The sequence below is a fragment of the Triticum dicoccoides genome, chromosome 3B (genome assembly GCF_002162155.2).
Source record: "Triticum dicoccoides isolate Atlit2015 ecotype Zavitan chromosome 3B, WEW_v2.0, whole genome shotgun sequence".
Lineage (NCBI taxonomy): Eukaryota > Viridiplantae > Streptophyta > Magnoliopsida > Poales > Poaceae > Triticum > Triticum dicoccoides.
The window spans coordinates 189,623,829-189,636,340 of NC_041385.1; the positions used below are offsets into that span (position 1 = coordinate 189,623,829).

The 12,512-nt window shown below is 45.5% G+C and overlaps 1 pseudogene; it reads right to left on the reverse strand.

Moving 5' to 3' along the window:
* Positions 1-541: 541 nt before the first annotated feature.
* On the reverse strand, positions 542-3,817 carry LOC119279459 (annotated as a pseudogene).
* Positions 3,818-12,512: the final 8,695 nt, after the last annotated feature.

The window sequence follows — 12,512 nt, forward strand, 5'->3', positions numbered from 1 at the left end:
GAAATTAACAAATTTACTGGGCAGATCCACTTGTGGCATCAGTCTTGCTAGCTAATAACCATGATAGATAATACAGAATGATCCTTCCCAATTGCTGCAACAAACCAAGAGGAAAATAGCTCAATTAACCCCGCTCCCCAAAAAGAAGAAACGAGAAATAGAAATCCAAGAACTCGAATTTACACTGCAATGGGCGAATGGATAAAAAACACAAACGTGTAGTCGCACAATACGCCTCTTAAGTACAGAAGGCGGCTCAATGGTGACCTTAATGAACCATTACAAATGCAGGCCCCATAAATACATAACCATCTTCTGATAATTAAATGCGTACCATGGCATGCCCTAGTCAGGCCAGTGGATGGCTGGGACGATAAAAATGCACGTATGAAGAAACAATAAATATTGAAGATGACAAAAACAGGGAAAGATAGAACAAACAGAGAGTGCATTTTTCTCATTTCCTAAAACAACTAATCTAAATGAGATATTAGCATATCTCTGGAATGAAATTTAGAACCAAGATGTCCTGATATAACAGAAGGCCAAACATAGGCCTTTACGAAATAATAACTATAGGCAAATACCAAACAAGCAATATATGATACACCCTCCCCTATATCTTAAGGAAAAAAGAGTAGATTGTATGTTTAAGTTGAAATTGAAATTGTATGCTCAATATTTACGAATTTGGACACTCAATATGTGCCTAATCGAATCTATCACAGATCTTTGTCACTGAAACAGGGTAAGTATTCAAACAGAATAGGAAAAAGACAAGGTTTCATGATGATAGTACTACATAAAGTAACTTTCGATACACTAATTCAACTTTCGTAGCAGCATGGACCAAAATAGAAGAGCGCCCTCTCCCTCCTCGACACCTCCTATCTTCTTGCTCCCCTCCGACATGCTCATGAGTTGGGCTTTGTAGCAATAAGCTGATTTTCATTATCTATTTTTCATGAATACATGGTAATCAGTATAGGATCTATAACCACAAAAAATATAAAAATAGAACAAAAAAACATGACAACACAAAGCTCTACAAACTAAAAATTATGGAGCTGAAAATTATACAGGCTGTCTCATACAGTAAAATTATGGAGCTGGAACTGATCTTTTGGTGTACTGTTTTTTAGAAATGGCAGTACAAGCTACAATCTGGACAGTACAAATGATATTCATGAACCCCCATATACAAAAGTTGCACACAGGAAAAAAAGGAACAACTTCTAACAGATTTTTTTCCTTCTAAATAAAACTCATCGATTATCCTAAATACTCCCTGTCAATAATTATGCTACTAACTGATTGGCAACAATTTCTTTTGGTGTGCAATTCAAACAAAAAAATGACAGTACAAGCAGATCTTTAGTACTCCAATTTCTTTCAGTTTTGACAGATTATTTTCAATTTCAAATCTTGGAGGAAAATGGCGATGGTACGCCTTCCTGGGTTATATATAACTTCAGAATTTCTGGTGAGAGATTCTGAGGATAACTGATGTCCATAATCTTTGCACAGTTGCAGAGTCGGTATCACAAAAAAAAATTCAATCCATGGTGGAAACTGAAGCACCAAGCAAAGTCCAAAACTGTATGTGCCCTTAACATCAAGAAGTTGGTATATAAACACCAAGTTATTCCTAATAGCATCTTCATTAAAAGTTCCACCAAAGTAGGACTTGAAGAGGGCCACTGCCTGATAATTTCAAATAATCTTCAGCGGAAATAACGACGAATGAGATGGACATATTAAATTGCTCATAAGAATGTTGATGTGCACATTGAGTAGGATATATACATTGAATTAGCACTGCAGTTTCATCACTGAATCATCTTTGTCCTAATGTACAAATTAAACCAACTCCTAGCCCAACCCCTCTCTTCCAAACAGGCCCTCAATAATAAATCATATAAAACACAAAGGGTTCTATTATTCATTTAGTCCTATCAAAGTATTCCCAACAGTGACGAACATGGAATATCACACCATTTAAACATTGAAAATTTCTAGCAGTACTTTTTAGTACCACATGCTTATATTATGTTGAGTTTGGCGATTCTGATGTACCATCACCAGATATCCATTCATCGTGTTTCTACTTGTAAGGTTGACCCTAACAGCTTAACATGCCCCTTACATATGTTGATTTCATGAATAGGCTCACGAGAAACCGTTTGTTTTTATGGGTCAAGTCTTAACTATTGTGTTTTTGTTCCTTCCAGCAACTACTTAACCACACTTCAGTTCTCGAGTGACCAAACTAAATTGAGATGTTTGAAACAACAAAACGGCCAAGATGGTGAGCAACACACCTTAAGTACATCACGACATGTGATCGGTCATCTGCCAATTCTCATCCTTTTGCTTGTCGAAGAGTTGTGGAGATCCAACAACAGTATCATCACTCTGTTGGCTGAGACATACATCAGCATCCAACACGCCTATCGGGCTTTGCGGCACATAGAACATTGAGTATCCAACCGATTTGATGTCCGTGGTTCCCATTGATATCTTGTCCTGAATCAATTTGTAGCATCTTAACACTCGCTCCTACAAAACATCATTGCATTAACATATTAGGTAATGGTGGGCAAATGGTTTAGTTAATGATAACATTGAGACGATGACTACCTTGTTTATACACATGCAATTAGTTGCAGCTCTTTCAACCACTGAAGTTGCGCTCCCCAAATAACAACAAGTGCAACAGGTGTAGCAACCCAAATACAGCAAGTGCAACAGGTGCAGCAAACTATGAAGGTCTGAACCCAAAAATCAGCTCCTGCAATCAAAATTCTCAAACTTTAATAATTGATCACTGCCAAATTTTACACATTGATTGATGGATACTAAAAGTGATATTCGATTTAACACATTGATCTATGAATACTATAGAAGGGATCTGATTTAACTTTCATACCTTTAGTTGTGCTCGAGATGGGGTCGGTCACGGGTGAATGCGAGCATGGAGGGTGTGTCATGATGATTGAAGTTGCGAAGGAAGTAGTCAATAAATGAGCAAGAAGTAACCGCTCCATCCTTTTTATGCTCATTGCCATACAAAGGAAGACTTTGCCTCAATCACCTGTCAAGCAAAAACCATCGATTAATTGAGATGAAACTGAAAGACATAACCTTTCAATACGCGGAGGTCTATCATGAGATGAGATGCATCACTCACTGACCTGCAGGTCCATGGGGAGTGGCACATAGGTCTCCTCCATCCTTGAAGCGAGACAAATGCAAGCCACTGCCAAGAGCCATCCCACGCTTTGCCTTCCTGCCATGAGAAATCAATTTCTCAATGATTCCAACAACTTTATGGGATTTTAGCAGGGTTTCTTCAGTTGCTAATGAGATCATAGACTTACAGGAAGGGGATAGACGAAGAGGAACCTATCAAGGTAGTTGACAAACAACGCCGCTGTCAATGGCAAAGAATTTGCAGATTTAATCAGCTATCACGGCACCGTTGGTCATGACGGTATCATTGAGCAGCAATCCAATGAGAAAGGCATATTCCAAATCCGTCCCATCACATATCAGTACCAGCTAGAAAGGAACGAGTTGAATCAAATCAAGATGCGGGGGCTCACCTTCCAAATCCCATCTATGGCGTACTTTCTAACGGCGGCCAAATGCAGGCCCTCGAGCCGCGGCCACAGCATCTGGGGTAGCTGTCGGCGGGCATGTGCTCCTTCTCTGTCTCGATGGGCGCAGCCACATAGTCCGCCAGGAACGCATCCGCAGGGCGCTGACCAGGAAGGCGGCTACCGGGTGGCGAGGTCGCCGTCCTTCCGCGCAGCATGGGGGATATGAGCCGCCGCGCCCGGATCCGGCGCGCCCCTCGACCCTGAGCTTGGTCGATCAGGACGGTCTGAGGACCGGTAGTGGGTGGAGGCTCGGCCTCCTCGTCGATTTCTAGGCCTAGCGGAGGGGAGTGGTAGGAGGGAAGGAGGAATGGTGGCGGGAGCGCGACGAGGATGGGATGCGGCGGCGGCGAGCGAGCTCGGCGAGGAGAGCAGCAGCGGTGAGGTAGGCGGCATGAGAGGAACGGCGATGGGAGTGGATGCTAGGGTTCTTACCCAATCGGCTCCTTTCTTGACCTCATCCATCCACGAGCCAACCATCAGATGACACGCACAGACCCATCACAGGAAATACGAATATACCCTCGGCAGGGAACGGTATTTTCGGCGGTGGCACGGGATATTTGCGCGCTGAAGGAGGCCACGCACCGCACAGTCCACTCTCCCAGCCATAGTCGCTGGCCGGCGCGGCCCACCAGCGAGTGGCCCCACACGTCAACGAGGCAGCATAGTGATTCTATGGTAAGAAAAAACAGTAAGGAAAACTGAATGGAAGTTACTATTCATTCCAGCAGTAACTTATTTTGATCCGACGGCCCAGATTCCTCCAGATGTCGATCCAACGGACGAAAACGCATCAAGCGGCCCGATCCAATGGTCGAGAATCGCGATCGATGAGGAGGCTTGTACATCCATCCTTCTCTTATTTCTGGATACTAATGGCGCACCACTGGTCCGCCATTAGTATCTGGTATACTAATGACGCACCACGCTGTGCGCCATTAGTATAGAGCAACATGCGCCATTAGTATGCCTCCCTGGGGGCCATATTTAGCCATGTGCTTTGGTATACTAATGGCGCACTGTGGGGTGATGCGCCATTAGTATCCTTTGGCATACTAATGGAGCACTATGGGGTGATGCGCCATTACTATTAATATTAGGTTTTTTTTCCTGATTTTTGCACAGGTTAGAAAATATATTATTGGACAGAATATAGATAGCACCACACAGCAACAGCAGATTCATCGAATACAATAGAAGATTAGTCTCCGAATATAATTCATCATATTAGTCTTCAAATTCAAAAGACCGAACAAAGATAGAACATTCCAAGTCTCGGAGACCGCGAGTAGCGAGTTTGTCTTCACATTACAAGTCGATATCGATCATCTAAACTACCATCACATAGAAGAGAGCTGCGGTCATCACGATGAGCATCATCGCGATGAAACTGGTCTTCATCCGGTTCCTCCAACGCTCCCTCCTCTCTCCCGCTAGATAGCGAGCGTATCTAGATTCAGCCTCCGCCCTAGTGGTGTACCCTTTGTAACTGTTACCGCTGAAACAGTGAACCTGTCTCCAACACTCCTCCCAGTCGTCGTAGAATCCGGGAACCTTACCCTTATACACGACATACGACGGCATCTCTATGCACAAGCCAAACAACAGACAATACATAAGCAATATATAAGTATGCAACAAAAGGATCGGAAGAGAAAAGCAAGACATTAATAGCACGATTCATGGTCCTACTAATAAATAGCATCGATTACATCTAAGTTGAACGACTGTCCAAACCAAAGAGACATACAAGTTCATTAAAGTTTAATTACAACATGAGCTAATCAATGTTTCAGAACTACAAATAGCATCACTACTTTCGACTCGACTCATGGGATCGGAGCGTGGATGAAGCCTCCGTCTTTCGTGATGGTCATGAAGTCGCGGGCGTTGTCAGCCTGCATTTGTAGCGTTGTGTCTATCTCACTGTTGGACGGTTGATCTCTGAGGTAGAACTGCCCCGAGGTACGAAGGACATCTTGATGGATGATTTCTGCAAACTCCGACTGGATGCGAAAGAATTCTTGTCGGAGGTCCACGTCCTGGATTGCCGCCAAGCTAGCGGCCCAATCTTTGACATTATTTGGTAGCAAAAGGTGATTATGGTCCCGTACGATCGCCCGCATGTGATGGAGGGCATAGTAGGCATCCTTCTGACCGCCAGGCGGCTGCTTGACGCAGGGGAACGTCGTATTGTGGGTGAACACATGCCTGCTGTACCTACGAACTGGCCACTTAAAGGTGCCTCCAGATGTGCCGTAGCCGGGGAGAGCATCATCAAGAACTTTCTTGATATTTGTGTAGTCTATCTTGGAGTCACAGTCTGGGTCGAAATACGTGGTCGTGGAATATTTCGGGCTTAAGAGGATGAGTATGCAATGTGTGTCACTGCACAGAACACGGAATGTTAGAAGAAAAAAAGAACGATCGAAATCTAAGAAATCATATCTTACGGGGCGGTGAGGGGATGACTACTCAGAAAAGTAAGGCACGAAGATGGTATCCTTATCTGGGTTTGCAAGAATGATGCCTTCGAGGTGTGAACTCGCGACTTGTCGGTCCCCAGCGCTGCCCAAGATCTTGGCACGCATGTAGAAGGGGTCGACTATCACGATGTCCGGGGTCTTGTCTCGAATGATCCGCATCTCCATACTCAGCGAAAACAACCGAACGAACGTGTAGTGCAGCGGATGAAGGTTAAACATAGCAAAGATGTCATCAAATCGCAAGACGATCATACCCCCGATGGCGCCATCCACAAAGCCCTTGCCTCTGGCACCTTGGCCACGAAAACCGGGTATGCCACATCATTCTGGGAGAGACACCGCTTCTCCAAAGAAAGAACACTGTCATGCAGACTCCGCATAGCACCAGTTGCAGCATTGAGCATATTTGTCGGTAGCATCGCCCTACCCGCCACATGCACCCTCCTCGAGATATCCTTAGGTGAAGGTGGCCCATCTTGAGCACGGATCATACTCGGTGCCGGCTGGCTCGCACCGACGCCCTTGTTAGTCTTTCATTTCCGTCCCTTCTTCTTGATCTGCTGTAATGGGACCGAGTTCTGCTCACAGACCGCCTTCTTGAGCGTGTTGGGGCTGATAATATTTCGCACCTCAGCTATATGAGACTCGGTGAAGGCGGGAGCTGGAGGCGTCTCCTGAGAACTGAACGCCAGACGACGCCTGTTGCAATTGGATTTCTCCGTCGTACCAGCTAGATCGCGGTCGTCTTGGTTGGGTTCTTGAGAAGGAGGCCAGCAGAACTCGTTACCGTACCAATGTTCGGCAAAGTACTTATCAATGTTGGTAAATGTACCGTCGTCGTTGTCATCATCGTCCGGATCCTGTGCCATATGCATGTCCGAATCCTGTGCCATAGGGATGTCCGGCATGTCCGGTAGCGTTGCGGCGTTCTTGCCATGGCTTGGCGCCGGCACGACTGGCGGTCTTGTCTGTGGGGTGGTGTCCCCCGCCCCCAAACGAATCTGGCTCTTCGGCCAAAGCAGGGGCCAGTTTACGCAGGCGCTGAGGTTCATCTCATCTTCTTCGTCGGCCCCAGCGGGTCGAATCAAAGGTAACAGCTTGTCGCAGCCTGGCGGCACCTGAACCAGTTCAACCCTATACACTGTGGGTGGCATCGGATTACCGTGGAACACGGGGTTGCCCGGTTGAACGATTCTGCCCTTGGTGACATTGACCAACTCGCCGCCCATGAAGTGTAGGAGAGTGCAAGGAACATCGGCGGCGCCCTGCGAAAACATGTAGGGCGTCAGGGATGCCCAATCAAAGGCAAGGAGATGAAGTCATCGGCCGAGAGGCTTAGTTACCGTGATGCCGTCGAGCTCGGCTAATGTCAAGGCACCGCCAATGGCGGGCGTGCAACTGATGGAGGGGCCGCTTGCTGGCGAGGTGCCGGCCGGCGTACACCCGGGTGCATTAAGCTCGAATGCTTGTGCCGGCGCCGGAGACACGAATACCGCCTCCGCCGGAGACACCAATGGCGCCGCCTGAGACACCAATGGTGCCGCCTGCGCATTGTGCGAGTTGCTGGCCGTGAAGCTAGGAACCGGGGGAGGCCCCTATTGGCTGCCCGCAATCCATGTCGTCATCCACTGAATCAACGTAGGCACCATGGCGGTGATCGTTATTCCCAGTTGTTGTTGCACTTGCTCTTGGATAATCTCCGGAATCCGTGCCACTTGTGCCTTGAGTGCTTCAACCTCGCGCGATTGGCTTTCGGAGCTGGTCTTTTTCTCCTTTCGCCCACCAGCGGTATAATATGATGACCATTTTGTGGACAAGCCTTTGTCGGCCACACGACCATCTAACGACGGCTTACTGAGCTTATCCTTGTTTTTCATTATGTTCAACGCCCTATTTAAAGGGGTGTCGAAAGGGGAGCTCTGAGACGACCCCGTGCTACTGCTTTCAGTGTCCTGTGGAAGGAACGTGAAACATTTAGAAATATTGGGATTAATTAGAATGCAACCATATGGAGCTAATTACGCGGGTGTGTATTCCTTACCAGAACAAGCTCAAGCGCCCTGGTCTTCGGATCTGTGGTAAGCTCCTTTGTTACCGGGTCCTCCTTGTACCGGGCCTGACATAGTTCCTGGTTTGCTTGTCACGGTATTTCTCAAAGCGGGGCGGTAGGCCTTGCTCGGCATGCTCCGCGTCCTCCTTGTCCCATATAGGCTCCGCCACTCTGTAACCGCCGGGACCGAGTTGGTGGACCCCTAAGTTCAACTCCCGCATTTCTTTCCCCCACTGACTTGATTCGGAGGTTGCGCTGCTCTCGCACTTGATCTTGAACTCCTTGTAGTCATCTTCGCTGATCAAAGGATATTTTGTCTTGATCTTCTCATAACTGTCACCTTTTTAATCATTGCCTTCACCGTGCTTCTCCAAGTAGACAGGGTCGTGCTCATCTTCGTGAGGGCGGCACTGTTCACTTTATTCCCTGAGAGGTGTGTGTTTGCAAAGTCAGCAGGGAACTTGTATCGTTCGTGCAGCTTCCTGAAGAGGAGGCTACGCAAATTCCCTCGGTCCTTATGCCTTAGGTTCTCGGTGTTGATCGAGACGGTGCTCCGGAGAATGCACCCAAGCTGAACCGAGTACCCCTTGACTAATTCTTTGGGCGCCGTTGGATGCCCGTCGGAGTTCACTTCAGTAAATTCCTCCTTGATGGTGCCGAGCACGCTCGGGCACCGGTCCTTCCGTTGCCTCTTCGATTGGCTGCCATCTGTGTGTGCACCGCCATCATCAGTGGTGGCATCCTCGGTGGCACAATCAGTGGTGTCATCCCTGACGCCACTAAGGGTTGTGTAGTCAAGATCGGTGTCTTCCGCGGCATCCTCATAGCGGTGAGGTTCTTCCTGCAACTCCTGGGACAGCTCCCAGAATTGCTTGCCGCCCGAACCGCCGGCCTCATTGTTGTGGGCCATGTTTTGCTCTAAATAGGAAAAAAAGTTTGGTCAAAAAGTTGGTTATTGTCAAGGAACAAGATCATGGTCTCATCATTTAGGGATTGTCGACACCGAGGCATCCTAAAAGCTAAGCTTTTATCATTTAGGGTTTGTCAACGCCGAGGCACCCTAAAAGCCCAATCATACATTATTTAGGTTCTCATCGACACCGAGGCACCCTAAAAGCCAAGGTTTCATCATTTAGGGTTTGTCGACGCCTAGGCACCCTAAATGCTAAGTTAAGTTTTCATCATTTAGGGTTTATCGATGCCGAGGCACCCTAGGTTGGGCCTAATCACTTGGCACTAATCACTTGGCTCTATTTCCACCTATGTTGGGTTTATCATCTAGGGTTTATCGATGCTAAGGAGAATTCTAAGTTGGGCCTAATCACTTGGCTCTATTGCCACCTATGGTTTAATGCAGCAAGAATGGCAGGGCAGTTGATCCTACTTAATTAAGTACCAAGCTACTCTGGCCCATGCATTAGTCGCAAGTACCCCATATGTCCGATTTTTAGCAAAGTCATGCTAAAATTCACAGAAAATTTCAGCATGACCTTTTCTGAAAATAGGACATATGGAGTACCCGAATTTGCAGGAACGGAAGTTAATCGACATTCCGACAAACTCAAGGGCCTCTCGGGGTACCTGCACAATCATCACGACACGATGGTCGGAGACAAAACCTAGCAAACTAGCAAAATCATCACAAATTGTTTTCTGTAAAAGATGATCATCATCTTTACAAGTCTTTCTCAATGTGATCACAAGTAATTCAGAGGCATCACAAGTAATTCAGAGCAAAGAAACAGCTTAATCCATGCCTCAGCTTATCAACAGTCATTACTTGTCAAATACAGAAGAAGGAACAATTTATTTGTGACATAGTTACAAATGATGACAGAATAAAGCAAACACCCTACACTAGCCTAAAAACAAGTGAAGTTTCACCCATATAAGAACAAGTGAATTCTAGTCACATTGAATCTGAAAGAGAATGCAAAATGCTACTTGGTATTTTCAATCTGGATACTGCATAAATAGTGTTGGAATCTTGGTAATACACTAGTTCTAGAAGAAGTAGACATACATATACATCCATCTAATTCTAGAGGAAGTAGACAGAAATATGCATGAACCATCTAGCATCCAAACATATATCCGGAGGACTTGATGATTCTTTAGTCCAAACAATACATGAACAGCTGCCGATATGCTTTTCTATAGACAAAATCTCTTGTCGTAAACGAAAGACGGAAAACATCAAAACTAGCAGAAGCAGACCAAATGTGCATATATTCTATCTAGCTAAAATGTTATCACTGTCCCTCCCCATAGCAAGAATGTTAATATGTTATCACTAAAATGTAAGAACAATCAATCTATTTAATATGTTATCACTATCCCTCCCCATAGCAAGAATCACTCACTAGAGTTATTCCTCCACATAGTGGTCTATATTTCAAACAATTTGTTATAGTTAGTGGCCAAAATTGCACATATGTTGCACCTCTAACACCTAGGTCGGGAGCCACTCCGCTGCTGGCACGTTGGGAGCATCCAATTTTGAGATCCACTGTTAAACTAAAATGCTACACAGTTCCATAGAGATCCACTGTTAAACTGAAATGCTACAGTTTCAGAGAAGAGAAGAGAATGACACAATACTACTAGTCCCAGTTCCAGTACTCCACAGATTTGAGACAATATTTGACTGAATTACTAAATGACCATAAACACAATTTCATGATAAACTGCCAACAAAAACACATGGAGTACTTGACACAGTACTTGCCATAGTAATAGTCAATGTTTCGCATTACTAAATGACCATTATTCCAAAATGACCCTAAAATCTTCATATGACATCTCCAAAATGACCATTATCTCACTAAATGACCAAAATGAACATGTAACAGCAATCTGTGCACACATCTGACTAGATGATCATTACTATGATATTTTGACAGCAATATGTAGACACAGTCTGATGGAAAATTTAGCATGAGTAGTTTTGATAGTTTTTCAGTTTTGAGTTTTGACATACAGTTTCGACATACAAAGGGACCAACAACAATTGATTATCTCACAGAGTTTATATACAAACAATAAATTGATTTCCTCGAAAAGCATTTCTTTCAAATTTTGGGCATCAACAGTTTCAACAGGGACAAAGTTTGTGGTCCTTATATAATGCTTGGTTATGTAAGTCAGCAAGTGTACAGTACCTGGTGTTCAAAAGCCTTGGCTAGTGTTCTGAACTTCTGGATCTTGATCTCCTTGTGCCTAATCACATGTCCCTGTCAACTCTGTAAACTGCACAAGCTCTAGTGCAGATTGCAACACCTCACTGCGGGACAGTTAGATGAACATAAGCCATCAGAGTAAAGGAAAAGAGAGATTCCATTTAATTTTAATTAACACAAATGGTCTCAGTTAATTTTAATTACTCCTACACTTTACTAAAAAGAAGAGAGGAAGAGAGGACATTGTTGCACAAGCACAAGTTAATTTTAATTACTCCAAGCACACATGGGTTTAGTTAATTTTAAGCTACTCCATTTAAGCTAGCCAGATGTACTTCAAAATTAACAAATACTGGAGTATAGATTTTTTGCAAACTGGAGTAATTCAATGAGTTTCTGCACACTGGAGTACAGTACTTCACTGAATTTCTACAAATAATTCATTATTTATTGCAAGTTCATTGATCTACTCCAAGAAAGATTAGCCAAGAGATTACTCTACTGCTACTTCATCTTCACCAACCAAATTGTTCAACTGAATGACATCTAACTAAAAGGAAAGCATCCAACATACAATGAGCAGGAGTGTCACACATTCAGCAAGACTCATGATTAATGCACTGCAACAAATTGAATCAACCTAACCCATTAGTGTCAACCTAACCCATCAACACCTAGTCTACATAAATAAACATGACATAAACACCCGACGAACAGAGCACGAATGGAGCTGAACCTAGGGTTTGAGCAAGGCGCACAGGAGACGGCGAAGACGGCGAAGCAGAGGCAGCGGGTGACGCCGGAGACCAGCAGCTGCGTGAGAAGGAGCACGAAGAAGGCGCAGACGCCGTAGACGGTGGAGGCGTCGGTGTCATAGAGGCGTTGGTGCTCGTCGTACTCGTCCGGCACCACGTTCCCCTGCGAGATAGAGAAGGGGCCGTCATCCCCGGCGCAGGCGGGGGGCAAGGGGAAGAGGAGGGGTGGGAGGGTCGGGGGGCGTACGGTGTTGCGTCGCTGCTCGGCGCTGACGGCGAGGAGGAAGGCAAAGACGTTGAGGAAGATGAGGAAGCCGCAGAGGGAGGCGGAGTTGGCGAACCCGACCACGGGCAGAGGGGGGACGGCGAGGGAGGCGACG